Genomic DNA, 17,164 nt, shown 5'->3' with positions numbered 1-17,164 from the left:
CATAGGTCCTCAGCCTCTCAGCCTTTCAATTGTACTAGACTGCCTTAAAATCTCTTACATCTGCTCTACGTCTAAGATTTTATGATTTTAGATCTTTATCTAAATCCTATCAGATAACAGGATATTGCTATTCCAAGAAAGCCTCATTACTCCAAAGAGTTTTTCTACTCTTCTTTTGGATCAGTCTTCAATCTTACTAAATAAAGTAAGTGTATTTCTTCCAAAGGGTACTATTTTAAAGTAGAAAACAGTCATTTGAATATGTGAGCTTCAACAAAATTTTTAAAAACTAGTCTGAACTTCATGGTCACAAAAAGCACAAAACTTCAGATTTGGAAAGAACTTCATAGACCCTCTACTCCAGCCTAAACTCCCTTATGAGGGCTATCACATAACAAGTGTCATTTTAGTTTTTGTTTTTAAGACTTCTAGGGAAGCATGGATACTAGATACTAGAGGGGACAAATACAAAAAGTTGTTTCTGTCTTTTAGCACTCCTATAGCATCATGAAACCGTATTGTATATAAACAAGAACATTGGAGAGAATCTAGATATCATTCTTTACCACTTGGCTACCATTACTATCTAAATACTACTCAAGCAATTCACTTCTCTTCAAGTTTTAGCTTCCTTATCTTTAGTATAGTTCTATATGATTTTTAAGGACATTTCCTGAGCTAGCAGTCACTAAACCTACATGTTATATGTATTCAATCACATGGAGAAATCATTTTGAGGATGCAAAAACTGACCACATGTGCATATGCACACTTTCACACACGTGCATACACACACACATACACACACACATACACACACACACACACACTTCATTTCACATTGCTCAGAGGAGGTGACAATTTCTGGTTACTAAGCACCCCACATTTAAACCTGCAACTCTTTGGTAAAGGAATGATTTATTTCACATTCTTTTCTTAATATTCAGGACTCAGAAGTACTTCTTTTCTTTTGACTCTGTGGGGTATCTCAGGTCTACTATAGACTCTCAACAAAGAAGAATGATATCATTAAGTAAGAAAAGTTATAAATCTCTCATCACTTGATCCTCCTTCTATCCTTACGTGAAATGCATTTTCACACATGAAAACCGCTTTCAAAAGGAGTCATTTCAAGTAGATCTAGATAGGATAACTCATGGAAGGCTATTATGAGGGAGTAGCTAGGATAATAATAATAATAATACTATAGGTCACTCACGCAATAAAGGAATGATTGGAGTGAGTCCTAGGGGAGAAAGAGTGTGTTTTATGCTATCACTACTACAGTTCTTGGTGGCTGCTAGGATGTGGGCCCTGCAGGGGTAGTGGATCACTAAGACAAAGCTACTTCCCCAAAAAGAAATTCAGAAAAGCTATACAATGAAACAAGAGCTAGAGGTTGACCCTATTGCCTTGATTGAAATGACCTAGTCAAAGAAGGACATAGAAAGTGGGACCTTATTATCACTTCTATATAAATTTAAAGGCTAAAGGAATTTGTAAAGCTTTGCTTAGAAACTGGACCACACATTTTACTTTGTCGTCCTAATAAAATGGCATCAAGCAAGTGAGTTTGGCTTCTTCTTGTCTCCATAGTGTGATGGCTGAGATACAAGGGCATAGTTCTGCTTCTATAAGTGCAAAGGGCATTCAGTTTTTGCTAATTCTTTGTCCCAGTAGGCACAGATATAGAAATATGACAAGATGCTGAATCTGGGACACAGAGAGGAGTCCAAAGGTTTTCTAAGCATAATATTTTATTACTTTCTTTCTCTCCTCCTTTATACAGAAAGGCCACTCTTAGACTGTACTTTTTGGAAATAGGAAGCCTGTAAAAAAGAAAACATCTCTGAAAAATCAAACAATTCTAATTTCAACAGATGATTGTGCAATTGGGCCTGAGAACTGCCTTTGTGAGCCACATCCAAAGGAATGCCTGCAGACAACAAAGTTGAGAAATCGGATAGTCAAGAACACCAACATTGCCAGATTCTAAGGGAACATCTGTTTCTATGTTCTTTGAGCTGCTAGAGACATGATCACCTCACTGTAGATTACATAGTCCTCTAAACTAGCATTCAAATCCTTATCAAGAATAACACAAGACCCAAGACTAAACATTTCATGCAGTAGACAATGAAAAATATAGAGCTTTTCAGAATTGAGGAATCAAGAAAAATTTTTACACATGGTTCTATCTCTTCCCTTCTTACAACTACTTTTTGCACCCTTCCCATCAAATCTTAATATGTCTTCTAAATCATAGAATTTCTATCCTTCTATCATGATTGCTACCTTAAATTTGCACTTTTCTCACCCATTCTCTTCTCCAGCAACACCACCATAAAACAAGAAAAAAGAAAAGAACCAGATAATTTGCCTCATCATGGAACTTTCAAAAGAAGTTAGATAACCATGTTTAGGAGATTTGCAAACAGGGAACAGAAACTTCTTTTTTAACTTTTGAATTGGAACCCCATGACCCTAGATTTTGCAAGTCCTGAAGGAAACTGGGTTCATGCCCATATGTGCAGACACAGAGTCTTGTGATAGATTACCCTACAGACCATACAGTTAACTCCTAAATTACAGAAGAAACCAAGTCTATCAATAAAGTGCAGAACAGTACTTGGAGAAAACTGAAGTCAGAAGATCAGTTCATTTTGCTGTTTTTTCCATAGTTCTATCCCAGCTCCTCTGATAATATCCTCTTGATATCTGTGAGGAATACTTCTATGAATAGGGGTCCTATTTGGTATATCAGTACAACAATCTAACTAGAATGGTGAGGAGGGGTGATGTTATTATACATATTTTTTTCTTAATGCTTTCTTAATGAATTTTATTTTTAATACCCCAATCACTTTCCAAGAGTCCACCTCCACAACAACAGCCAATCAGCAAAACCTCCAGAGAGAACAATTCATTGACAAATCACAGGACCCTCCTCACCCATAGTCCATCATTTCTTTGTAATTTACTTTTCAAAGTTCATCATATATAAACTCTGCAAAACAGATGGGCTGACCTTTTCTCTCCTCCTCACAAACAACCTTCTACTTCTTGTCTCCATACCTTTGCCTCATCCCTCCTCCATGTTTGGAATATATTTTTTCCTCATCTCTGCCTCATAGAGTATCACTTCCTTCAATGCCCTATTCAAGCACCATGATGCCTTGAGAAAATCTAAAGTGTCAGTAACTTCCCTTCTCGAACTGCTTTATATTTAATGAATGACTTTGTACTTATTTGCATTTTTTCTCTTTATAATTATTCTGGAACTCATCTTTGATTCCAAGACACTGTAGCATGAACAACAGTCACATTTTGGCAGATGGGCTAAATCAAGTTGAGGGTAACCAACAGGACTTCAACCCATTGGTGAGTCTACTCCAATTATGTGACTTCTTCCAGCATAACAGGTGGATGAAAAACAATTTGTTCAAACAGCCATGAAACAAGTAGTCAGACACAGAAACCACAAAGGTCATCCACTGGGTCATGGACCTGCTCTAGTCATTTTAACTTTTATCTTGCCACTGGACTTCAACAAGTCTGGAAAAGAGAGTGAGATTTAAGATTTTGTGCAACTCTGCCTCACTTAAATCCTATCCATGCACAAATCAAAACATCATCCTATAATTAGTCACTGGTCCTCTTCCAAAATAAAGGACAAACAACAATTTATCCTGTATATACAGAATCTTTACTTTGTACCCCTCCCCCCGTTACAATATGCACTCCCTCTAGTAGTAATTGTTTCATTCTATTTGTTATCCCTAGCACAGGTCCTGGCACAATAGCTAGTCACCTATTAATTGATTCATTATGGTGAGTTATCCCCTTCATGTATATTTCTTGAAGAGTGTCAGTCTGAAATAACTCAAATGGGGAATATTTTTTGTTTTGTCTGACACAGGAGAAAAGAACCAAAATGGTAGAGAACTTTTCAACATTTCTTTATTTATTAAATTTTTACTTTTTGTAGTCTAGAACTTGAGGTCAATCTAAAGAAAGAGATAAAATGAAAGAGTCACACAACAATCTATATTACACTCTGTTGGAATTCCAGAGTCCTAATTTCAATGATAACATAGAAACTGCTGCATCCTATCAATTCTGTTTAGGGGAGTTTTCAACTAGCATTTTCTATGTATTATGAATACATATGAGAAAGTTTTCCCAAAATGTATTTATCATGATAGGATCAAAGATTACATTTCTTATCCCAGATTCTTTTCCTCACAAATGGTTTCTGTTTGCCAGTCTTCAGAAAAACTCCATTGTTTGGTAGCATTTAGACATGTTCAGGATAGAGGGTGGGGTACAGTGAGGAAAAAATGGAATTAATTCTTCTTTAGAAGGCTTTAATTTACTTTTCCTGCTTTGGAACAACTTTAAAAGTATTCAGGAATTCTTTAAAAATTTTTTTTTCTCTTTTCTCCTATTTCTGTTTCTATTATGTTATTTCTTTAGAAGCTGAGTAAGACAGTTTGGGTAAGAAAAAGGAAGAGGTAAGGACATAAAGAAGTCTCAAGCATATCTTCTCCATATATGATTTCTAATATACCTCTCTTTCATTATCTGCAGTTTCAGTTCCATAATTGTCTCCTTGACATTAGCCTTTGAGCATGCAGTGATCAACCCAAACTCAACACATCTAAAACTAAACTCTTCATCTCTTTCTTAAAATCATGTTCACATATAAATTTCCATAATCAATAACATCATTCTTCAAATCATTGTCACCTACCTGCCTTAAGATTTCTCCTTGTTCTCTTTTATTCTCTCTCCATATCTATTATATCTCTAAATTCTTCTCTGATTCCCAGACCTTCTGAAATGAAAATAACCCTTCATTGACAGACTAAGCCATTATAGAAAATCAAAGAAACCTGGGCAAAGTAAAATGAGTGAGGCAGAAACAATGGGTAAAAATCTTTAAAAAAATAATTCTCTATCTTGGACATTTCCATTTATCCCTACTTTCCCTTTCCATGCCCTAAATCCACTATTCATTACTTTGTTTTAGTAAAAATAATTTATAATGACCCCCCAAAATCATTACATTGACTCTTCCTTGCCATTTCTACCACCAGCACCCCAACATGTTGCACCCAAACTATTGCATTAGTTTCTTAATTAGTTCCAAAACAATCCTAAAATCATGCTTTACAAATCATTCTCTCAGTTAGAAATCTTGAATTGTTTCCCACTGCCTATATAACATCCATATTCTGTAGTATAACTCTTGAGACAATCACAACCTACATTTCCAATCTTTTCTCCCTTCCTCTTCCTCCCAAAAGCATTTTGCTTTTGCCTTTCCCAAAAAAAAGCACCCCAGCTTCTAATCCTTTCCCCTTTGAAGTTACTTTCCATGTACTCTCTATATCAACTTCTTAGTACCTGTTGCTTCTTCCATTAAAATGTCAAATCTTTGAAGGCAGAATATGTTTTTGCTTTTTTTCATTTTGCCCCCAGAGGTTTTCTGTGATACTACGCAGGCTGTACAGACAGAGCCAGCCTATAGTACCATTATTTTCTGTATCTTTCCCAGAATTATCATGTGTCATTTATGTATTAAATATATCATTTTATTTATACATTTTATCTCACCAACAGAATATGTATGGATATACATATATACATCCCACCTATAAGGAAGGAATAGATTATGCCATATCCTTCTTTGTATACTCAGAAGTTAACCTGATACTCTGCTCTTTCTTGTTTTCCCCTTCATAGAATAGACACTCCTTGAAGTAAAGAGCTGTTTTAATTTTGTCCTTGTAGGCTATCAATAGAGTTGTTCGTGATGATAATAAATGATGAGGATTGTGTTCTTGTTCTTTTTTTGGTTTTTGATATCCTGGTTTCACTCTAGTTTCACTTTCAATTTAAATTGCACATTATTCCTAGCACAAAAATAGTTTGCTTACACTCCAGTGTAACAAGAGAGGTATAACCTGAATGGAATGGCTTGGAGAAAATTTTGAAATTAGGTTTAGTAGTGAACTGCCATCTTGGAAATTGATAAGAGAAGCAAGTCAAAAATAATTTACTGGTACTTTGTAAAGTGGCAAGCACAAGACATTTTTGGCAATTCAATTACATTTAGTTTGTTTGATGGTTTTCTGAATGGCATCACTCCAGTTTCAGCATTCACTGGTCAAGGAGTCTATAAATGAAGAAGGTCAAAGCTAAAAGATTTCTCAAAAAAAAAAAAAAAAAAAAAAAAAAAAGATGTTTAGTAAATGAAGACTTGATAACTTTTCTCCTTTATTTATTCCAGTAGAGTAAAATGAGTCTTCACAAGCTGTATTTGCACACAATTTTTCATACTGAAAAATGCACTTCAAGTTAATTTGGCTGTATCTGTAGTAAAACGTAAATGTTTGTACTGTGGTTTAAATTATTTGATTACTTCTCATTAGGGATCAGTGAATAGTGATTTAGTATTTCAAACACTTGAAATTCAGTCCAAAATCAGATTTATGTCAGTCCTGTGTTGGAACTGTAATTTAATTTAAGGCCACAACTACAACTCACAAAACAAGAGGTGTGATCAGATTGCATATTGGGTAGCAAGTAGGAGAAAGAAGCTTACACTGCATATTTGGCTCTTATCATGTTTCATTAGTTAAGGTGTGGAAGGAAAAATTGCAGGTTAAAATCACACAACAGAAAAACATATAACTTATGTGAAATCTGATATTTTACATGCATAGCTCAAGTACCACCTCGTATATGAGCCCAATCCTACTCTCTCCCCTTTCCAGCTGTTAGGAGCTCCCCTCACCAACAACATTGAAATAACCTTGTATTTATTTTACTTTACATGTACCTATTTCTGTATATGTTGTTTCCCTATAATTTTGAAGGAAAAGACAGTTACATTCTTGTTCCTACCTTGCTGAACTGAATTGAATGGTCAATTCCTATATAAAAACAAAGTGCTTATTTTCAAATGAGGTCAATGTAAATGACAAGACCTTACTGCCTGACTACACACACACACACACACACACACACACACACACACACACACACACACACACAACGTACGTATATGTATATACAGGTATAGATATTACATCTAAATAAAACTCTGGTGTATATTTCCTTTAAAGCATAGAAAGTTAAAAAAATAAAGAGGTTAAAAAACAAAATTTCTTAATTCATAGTATATGTAGTTTAATTTTATGTAAGGCACTGAATGTGTAATTAATTTCACAGGCATAGAGAATTCCTGTTTGCGATAACTCCTGTTAACCAACAATAGTTGGCTCTTTTCCTGCAACTTATAGACTTTGAGAGGTGCCTAGATAATGGTGACTTTAAGTGGCTTGTCCAGAGTCACATGGCTACCATGTCAAAGATAGTATTTGAACCCAGCTCATTCTGCCTGTGAGGCCAGAATGCTTCCTCTCAATAATCAATAATACACAATCAGCATTATATAAGAAACCCATCTTGACTTTGTTATGGTAAAGGTTACATTTCTTAAAATATCAATCAATCAATCAACCAACTAGCTTTTATTAAGTATACATGAAGTACCAGGTGCTTTAGATAGACTCAGAAAGAATGAAACAATAAATATGGCTATCACTTTCAACATCATAAATATTATTTCTCTCTCTCTCTCTCTCTGTCTCTCTCTATCTCTCTCTCTCTCTCTCTCTGTCTCTCTCTCTCTCTCTCCTTTTTTTTTTTTCTTTTGCTGAGGCAATTGAGGTTCAGTGACTTGCCCAGGGTCACACAGCTAGGAAGTGTTAAGTCTCCAAGACCAGATTTAAACTCAGGTCCTTCTGACTTCAGGACTGGTGCTCTATCCACTGCACCACCTAGCTGCCCCCATATGTATTATTTCTTAAAACATATCTTATTTTCCATTGAAGTCAAAATCATTTACTAGGTTAATTTGTATACATGTGCATATGTATATGCTTGTATATCTCCATGTGTGGATACACACATACCCACAGAGACACACATCCATCCAGCACACCTACCTATATTTAGATGTAATATCTATACCCATATATACATATACGTTTGTGTGTGTGTGTGTGTGTGTGTGTGTGTGTGTGTGTGTGTGTGTGTGTGTAGTCAGGCAGTAAGGTCTTGTCATAATTCTCAAGCTAATATGGGGATATGGCTTCCCAGCCAATACAGAAAGGAATTTGCCAACAATTCCAGGGAACATACCTACCAACTACCAACCAGAAGACTGGTGCCTTCTCTAAGATCAGAAATCCAATTGAGATAAAAATCCAGATCCCTTTTAGAAAGATTCAATATTGCCACCCTCTTCCCTCCCTCTGGCAAGCTCTCTAGAATGCAATATCATCGGTATTAAATTTAAAATCAAAAGGCAATGTGACATAATAGATAAAGGGCTAGTCTTGGAATAATCAGGAAGATGTCCTGATACATGTGACTGATTGACTAAGGGAAATTCACTTAATCTCTGTGTCCTTCTGCAAGTAAAACTATATAACAGAGATAAATTGTCTATTTGGATTGGCACACTGCAGACCTTCCATACTGGGTGTAATTATGGATCCAGACCAAAAATTAAGCACACACACTCACATTTGTTTATAATAAATAGGTAATATATACTTAAATATCTGAATACAAGCCAAGTCTTTGGGATATAAAAGAGTAAGGAGGTAAAGAAGAGAAAAAGAATAGCCGCTGAAGTGCAAAATGGTGTAGAATACCCTGAGTTATTCCTAGATAAATGAATTCTCAGGTTTTATAGGCTGCACTGGGAGTTCTATTCTTTTGAAAGTCTAGGCCAGGGGTTCAGTACTCATTTTGTTCATGGATCCCTTTGGCAGTGTGATGATGACTATCTTGTTGGGATAATGTTTTCAATAAATAAAATATATAAGATTATAAGGAAAACAGTTATATTCGAATATAGTAATTAATTTTTTAAAAGCTCAAGTTCATGTGCCTTAGCTTATAAAACCATGATATCCACATCCCAGAAATACCCCTCAGAGCATTCAAATTGCCCAGTGACCTAAGGAATGAATACCATCTTTTTATTTTTTTAGGGGGTAAAGATAAAGCATAAGAGTTCTACTACTTTTCTTAGGAACTCTTTTATAATTTAATGTCTTGGAACTTTGCCTTTTGCAGAGTTTCTCATTTTGCCAGTCATAAAATTGTTCTTAGTAAATACTAATTAACTGAATGATTTTTAAAAGTTACCCAAAGCCCCAAAGATGACTCAAAACCATACCACATTTCCTAAGATCCCCTGGCATTGTAAAGGTCCAAGTTCTTTCTAGACTCACTGTTCCATTATGTTATCCACAAGTGAATATAGATAATAGAGGAAGGATACATTTGCATAAGAATATTTTCCTTCTCTTCCTAGATCATCTATCTCATTGTTCCAAGGAGATCTTCTGATCAAAGCCTAAGTAGACATTATAGTCTATGACCATATGATGAAAACAGGAACAAAGTCAAGTCAACCACGATGTTTTGTTTTCGATTGAAAATTACATAAAAATTTAGAATCAAGAAAGTTTAATCAGAGCCCAACAGCAACAATAAAGGTCAAAGTAGAAGAAGATGATACCCACAAACTCCTAGTTTCATTTAATAGGCTTTAGGTAGTACTTAGACTAGGTTCAACATTCATAATTATGTTTTCCCTCATACTTTCTTAATCCAAATTCAAAGGTAGCGGTTTTCTTTATTAATATTTCATCAGATGAGAATAAATGCAACATTTTCTTTGGATTACACCACTCAGAGAGAGAGGAAAAAGAGAAAGGCCAATAAATCTTAAAGAGTTAATTATTAATACAGAGAAAATTTACTTTCTATGTTGTGACTTGTTTTATTGGTACACTGCAGTTCAATTTAGATTAAGAAGCAGAAAGATTATTGTTTCCCAACAGAAAGGTATCATAAATAAATACAGCAAAAAATTTCTTGTTTTTGTGGTAAACCATCTACAAATATCCAGATTGAAAGAAATATTAGAGACTAAAGATTGTTTTCTTTTCTTTTTTTTTTTTTTTTTTTAATTCCCAAAATGTAGTTTACTTAACATCACAGAATTTAGGACTTGGAAGATCATTTCCTCCAACCCATGTCTAAGATCAGGAAGTTCTTACATATCATCATCATCTCCCAGTTATCAAAATTTTTCTTACAGATTTCCAGGAATGGGGAATTCTCTATTTTCTGGAGCAACCATTTTGGAATTGGTAGTAAGAAATCTTTCCTTACCTTGAATAGAAATCTACCTTTCTACAACTTCTACTCACTTCTAACTCTGCCCTCTAGGCAGAATTTTAATAAATACCAGACTAATACAGACTGGCCCAGAATACCAACATGAGAGGGTCCATTTTCTCCTGGGCTTGTTGCTGTATAGCAACATCTCTAAGTGTTCCACCCTTTTCCTGGGTCTTTTATATTCTCTTGCATCAGCGTCTCTGTTTTATCTCTTCCTTTTTATTCATTGGCCAAGATACAGGGGATGGGGTCAGCCTTTTTTGGGGATAGGATTTCCCATCTCTAGTATGATCGCAACCAAGGAGAACCAGTCTCTTTGCCATTCTCTTCATCTGAATTTTCCCCAGACACCAGATTTCCAGTTATGCCGCAGCCTCTGAGGTCAAATAGAACAAGATTAAGTCTGCTTTTACACACCCGCCTTCTTCTGGCACCCCAAATATTATGAATTCTCTATTTCTCTGTATCTCTGACATGTAACATCAATTTAAGCATTTATCTGTAATATGAAAATATAAGGTAATAAACATGAGCCAGTGGATATCAGTAAAGTCCTGTATTCAAATATAATTTACTTTAACCTTATGAACTTGGCATCTACAGGATTTTTATTCCCATAACCTACAATATGCTTTCCTAATGACACTAAGTGTAATGGCCAAAAAGGAAAATGAGAGGAAGGAGAAAGGATGGATGGTAAAGATAGTGTATCTGTATCCTTTTCAGCAACCAAACTGACCTTGACGAAGTCAGAAAGGACTTGGAATTAGAAAGAACTGAGTTTGAATACTTCCCCAGACACTAATTAGTTATGTGACTGATCAAGTCACTTAAGTCAGTCTCAGTTTTCTTACCTGTGAAATAAGGATACTAACACCTACCTGACAGTTATGAGGCTTAAATGAGATACCATTTGTAAAGTGTTTTGCAAGCCTTCAAATGTCAATTCTTACAATTGTTGTTATTATTATCATTGCCAAGTTTAAGTCATTCCCAAACTCAAGGAACCCTGTCAGTTCTACCTCAGATTTCTAAACATACTGAAGAACGAGTCTGGTCCTTAATCTAGGGAGAGGGGATCCTGTGACAATGCATTCAGGGATAATGTAAAAGGAGGCAGAAAGGAGACTTTTTCTTCAACTTCCACCACACATTCTCTCAAGACAAATGTGTAAATCAAAAACATTTAGTTCATATTTTCTTTGTATATTTTATCTCCTTTTACCACTTTCACTAATTGTGTCCTCTTTCAAATGTTCAGAAACCAGTTATAGGAAAGCAAGAATGATCTGCATTGTAGCTAAATTACAAGCTTTTCGTACAAGAAATGAAAGTGGCATCTCAGGTACCTACATTCAATTTTCTATATGTGGAGCAAAAAGAGAAAAGTCCCAAGATTTCAAAGACACCACCTGCATGAAAGCAATTTCTAGAGGAAACGTGAAAGAGGAATTAACTTAGTGTCTCATTGTTCTTCATGGTGTCACTTGCTAACCAGGATTGTTTGATACCAATAATGTCTTATTGTTAAATCCTATGAAGTTGTATAGAGTACAGTTAAAACAAATACAGGATTTCCATGGAAGGGTGCATCCCTTTATACAAAATACATTCTTAAAAGCTTTATGCATATCAAAGTTTTTGAACAACAAAGTCATGCCAACATAGGAAAGTAGAAAGATCTCCTTGATCTATCATTTAACACCTATGCTATCTAGAATAAGGTGCTTAAAATTTTGGGGCCTCAGTTTCCTAATCCATAAAATGAGTAAGAAAGCATGGTCTGGATAATGTTTAAAATTCCTTAGGGTTGCTCAAAATTTATGATCATTGGATCCTATACAATATCATCTACAGAACAATATTTTGAAGTCAGGAAACTTAAATTCAAATTGCAGTTTGGATACTTCCTAAGCACTTGAGCCTGGAAAAATCACTTGTTTGAGCTTTGATTTTATTCATTTATAATATGACGATGATATCTTCCTCCTACTTCTTTTGAGGAAAGTACTTTATTAAACCTTAAATTTCTAGTGATATTTGTTATTATATGCAATAAAAAAGCTTCCATTTTGAAGGTATGCCTTCAAATGACTGTCCCATCCCCTCCCAGGAGCTTTCCAACAATATGAATTTTTATGTGATTTATTTGTTTAAAGTAAGGTTAGTGTTTGCTAATCTTAGATAAAGAAGTAGACATAAGGGTCAGGGATGTGATACCCTAGGAAATTTTGAACATTCAGATACCAAAGTTGCATTTGATAATTGCAAATCAAGAAAAGTTTACTCAGAATCTGATAATAAAATTCTATCACCTGACAAATTTGACCACATCTATTTTGTCTGTCCCCAATGAACAAAATTAGGATCTTGTGACAGACACAAGTTTATTTAATCTAAGTAGGCAAGTATGGTCATGAACACTTAAAGACACCTGGAGAACATAGCAATACAATTCTCCAACTCTCCAGGGGAGAACTCATCTGCCTCAGCAATCTTCAAGGGCATCCCCAAACCCTCTTCCAAACTTCCATGTTGCTGTCAATGGCACCAGTATGCTTCCTATCACACAGGCTATCAACCTCAGTATCATTCTCCCTCACTCTTTTAGGCAAACCAGTTGCTAGATCTTGTTCTGCCTTCATAACAAATCTCGTCTCCATCCCCTTCTCTCCACTTACACAGACAGCAGGCCCTCCTTCAAGGCCCTTATCACCTCTTACCTAAACTACTTCCACAGACTTCTCCTAATTGATCTCCCTGCTCAAGTCACTCTCCACTCCACTCCAACCACACAATGGCCAAGATGTTTTTCAACAAGCATAGCTCTGATCCAGTCTTCCCTTCTCCCCCTTCAATAAACTCTGATGGCTCAGTATCATCAGCAAGTATCAAATGTGAAGGCCTCTATTTCACATCTAAAATGCTTCACAAACTTATGTTTCCTACTTCATCCTTCCAATTTGCACTCTTCTTCCCTGCACAAACTCCTCAGTCTGACAGTGCTGGCTTATGTTCCTCTTATAACAAAACTCCAATTCTGAGACTTTGAACTACCCATTTCCCATGCCTGGAATGGCTTATTTCTTAAAATCTCTACCTTCTGCAAAAAAGTCTTTCCAGATCATTCCAGCTGCCTCCCCTTCTAAGGTTACTTTCCATTAAGACTTTATAGGGATCTCACAGGTATCTCTTTATTAATATGCATTTACATTTATTTATGCATTCCATTAGAAAGTATGCTCTCTAAGGGGGGAGATTATTTTAAGTTTATTTTATAATGTCAGCAAGCAAGTGACAAATAAATGACCCTATCATTTTAAAGTTCTTATAGAATGTAAAATTCTTTGTGAATAGAAAATACTTGTTTTGTCTTTGTAATCTTTAGTACCTAGTATAGTACTGAGCAGTAGCTTGTTAAATCCTTATTCATTGATTTACTAATCCAAAGTTTTTAAAACTGTCATTTCAAAATCTGGCATGCCTTGTGAATACCCTGCTCCAGGACAAGGTTAATATACATCTGTAGATAGATTATCCCACTAGAATGTAAGTTTCTTGAAGGAAGAGACTTTTTTCATTTTTCTTTATATTCCTCCTATTTAACATAATGCCTGTGTTTCAGTGCCTAGTTAATCTAAACAAAGCAAAACAAAAAGATGGAAATGAGAACAAATTTGTCCCAGAAAACCTCAATATAAAGTTAAAAATAATTTATTTTCAGTTCCCAATTCCTATTTATTGAATGGATAACAATCACAGTTCCTTTTATTGACATTTAAAACTGCCTTACATTTGCCATTCCTTCCCTATGTAAACCTTTTTGTGAGCAAGGAGCAGATATAAGTGGATTGAGTCAACCAAAGATTATTCATAAATAAAGCCTCATAAACTTTACAGGGCCTTAAAGCTCCATAAAGAATGTTATCTATCTCGTACAAACCATTCATGCACTTGTAATCTTTAAGTATAACTATTAATAAATACTTCAACTAAAGTTGTATTCTGATGCCCATGATGTTAGGTGGTGACCCTGGAACGGGACTAATATTGGACTCTGTTTCTATCATTTAAGAGAAAAAAACTGCCATTAGCAGTCAGCTCATATAGGTGTCTCAAAAGTTTTGATGAAATATTAAGCTAGCTTAAAATTGTCATTTTTTTTGAAATATCCTCTATATGAGTTTGCAAAAGCAACTTATAAAGATCATTTATTAAGGCATGGAGGGTTCATAAAATGCTCTGATGAACAGCCTACCCACACCAACCATCATGTATCTTTGATATCACAATCAAAATTGTAGGAGACTTTAGATATCATCTCATCTATTTCCTTCCTTTTTGCATATGTTGAAGTCGAGGCACATCGAGTTTAAGTAACCAGCTCAAGGACACATTGGTGTTAAGGTCAAGATCTTGATTTCAGGTGCTTAGACTCAAATTTGTATCTTTTTACACTACACCAAAATCCCAACTGAAGCACTGAAGTAAATATTTCTGGAAACTTCATTTAAAACCCTCAGGTTCCCCAAAACTGCAGCTGAATATTTATGCCTTTGGAGTAGGATAGTGGCTCAATCACAGTTCTCATTGTTGACTCAGGGCATTTTTTTTTCTTTTTTTCCTTATAACCCCTCCCAACTGCTCAGTTCCTATACTGACTTTTGGGTTATGACTCTCAAAGGCACCAAAACACACTCAAGGAAGCTCAAGAAAACAATCAATAAAGTCTCTCAATGGGTCATCTAAAGAAGGGTAGTCAGCATAGAAACTCATAGTCCAGGAAACCCAACTACCAAGTTTGCTAGCCATGGCCCCCAGACTTTCCAGTTTTCCTCCATGTTCTCATTCTCCTAAGTTCTTGGCAGCCTGAGGGAATCACAGTATCTCAGATCTGCTCTTCCTTTGCTTTCCTCATTTACTGAGAATCCACTACCAACACAGCCAATCAGCCTCATGGCAGCTGAACCCAGGAGCCATCCTTGGATCTTGCAGTGGCTCCTCTGTACTTGATATACCTCATTGAATTATACTCTGTGTTAATAGGAATTTGTAACCCAATCTCCTTCATGGCTGAAGGAACACTTGAGAAGCACTGGGGTTCAGTAGAAAGAGCTCTCAACTTAGAGCCATAGAAGTCAGGTTCAAATATTGGCTCTGCCACTTCCATTTAACCTTATTTGTCTGTTTTAAAATAAAAGGATAGGACTAGGTGATTGCAAGGTTAATTCCATAGGGTCACTCAAATAATCCTAATTCTGAAGTACTAATAGCTACCAGATTATAATGGTGAAAGTACAGAGGACCTGGCTTCGGATTACAATCCAGAGAGGCTATATATAGCACAATGAATAGAGTACTAGATCCAGTCAGGAAGAAATGAGTTCAGATCCAGCTTCAAATTAATTTTGTGAGCTAGGCAATTCATTTCCTCATCTATAAAATTGAGATAATAATTGCACCTACTTTGATACAATAATTGCACCTACCTCTTAGAGTTGTTGTAAAGATAAAATGAGATGTTTGTAAAGTGCTTTGAAAACCTTAAAGCACTACATGAATGATAACTAATGATAGCAATAGCAGTAGGAGAAGTAGGGGGAGCAGTTGGAATAGAAGGAGGAGGAATAATAAAAGTAGGAATAATAGTAGGAGTGAAGTAGAAGTAATAGGTAGAGGAAAAAGAGGAGGAACAGGATAAAGAGGAGGAATAAGAAAGGAGCAGAAATAATAGTAGCAAAAGTAGGAGAAGTACTAGTAGTAGTAGGAGCAGGAAGAGAAATATGAAAAGAAGTAGGAGGATGAGAAGTAGAAGTAGAAATTGGAGAAGGAAAATTAGTAGAAGTAGTAGGTAGAGGAAGAAGGGGAAAAAAGGAGTAGAATAGTAACAGAAGTAGGAGTAGTACTAGTAGGAGTAAGAGTAAAAATAGGAGTAGGAAAAGTAAAAAGAAAAGTAGTAGAAGTGGTGGTAGAAATAGGAGTAGAAAGAATAGAAGGAGAAATAGGAGTAAAAATAGAAGTAGAAGTAGCAGTAAGAAGTAGTAGCTTCAGCAAATAGCAGCATCAACATTAGTAGTAGTAGCAGCAGTAGCAGCAGCAGCAGCAACAGCAATAGTAGTATCTCTGATACTTATTCTCTATGTGATCTTGAACAAATCAGTTAATCTCATGAGGCCTTAATTTTCTCATATAAATAATGTGGAAGGTTGATTTGGATAAGCTTCTCTTCTATCTCTAGATTTATGATCCTGTGATCTTGCTTTCTCTAATTCTTCATGCTTATTATTACTTTTGTCTTAAGAATCTCTATGTATTCCCCATCTTTCCTATTAATCCAAATCTCTCCTTCTCCATAAGGCATTCCCTCATCATTCTATCCTTCCTTACTTCTCTGAATTTCTGTAGCCTTTATTATTTGTACTATGCAATGTAGCACTTATATTCTTCTTAAATTATGATTTAATTTGTTTTCACACATTGTTGTTTTCTCTAATAAATTAAAAGGTCCACACCAACTGCCTAAGTCCACTACTGAGAGGCACAAAGAATTTCAAAAGGGACTACCAGGATAGGTGGCACTTGTGCATCAGAACAGAACCAGAACACCAAGCGCCCCACAGCCTGGATTCCATCTTGAGTGGCTTCTGCATCCTGGATTTCTTGGTTCCCTCTGTCTTTTCTGATCTCTGAATACCACTATCAGAAATTTCTGAAACCCCTACTCCTAATTCTTACTTTGATTGCCTACCTTGCATCTAGATGCCTTGGTTCCAATTCCTTGCTAACGTACTGTAGAATTGTTTCATCAAAATAAAACTTAGCTTTCTAGCTCCTCCTCAAAAATAGTCACCCTTGCAGTCTCCCATGTCTGGAATCCAAATCCTCAATC

The 17,164-nt window shown here is 35.6% G+C and overlaps 1 long non-coding RNA gene across 1 annotated transcript in view; it reads left to right on the top strand.

The window, feature by feature from the left end:
- LOC141559575 (uncharacterized) overlaps nucleotides 1–10,813 on the top strand; it is a 22,397-nt gene extending 11,584 nt beyond the window's left edge. The window contains exon 3 of the long non-coding RNA XR_012487496.1: nucleotides 9,401–10,813. This is a non-coding gene — a long non-coding RNA (uncharacterized LOC141559575). The remainder of the gene's footprint in view (nucleotides 1–9,400) is intronic.
- The last annotated feature ends 6,351 nt before the right edge of the window (nucleotides 10,814–17,164 follow it).

The sequence above is a fragment of the Sminthopsis crassicaudata genome, chromosome 3 (assembly GCF_048593235.1).
Source record: "Sminthopsis crassicaudata isolate SCR6 chromosome 3, ASM4859323v1, whole genome shotgun sequence".
Lineage (NCBI taxonomy): Eukaryota > Metazoa > Chordata > Mammalia > Dasyuromorphia > Dasyuridae > Sminthopsis > Sminthopsis crassicaudata.
Note: the sequence above shows the minus strand (reverse complement) of the source record. Positions and strands in the feature narration are given on the sequence as shown.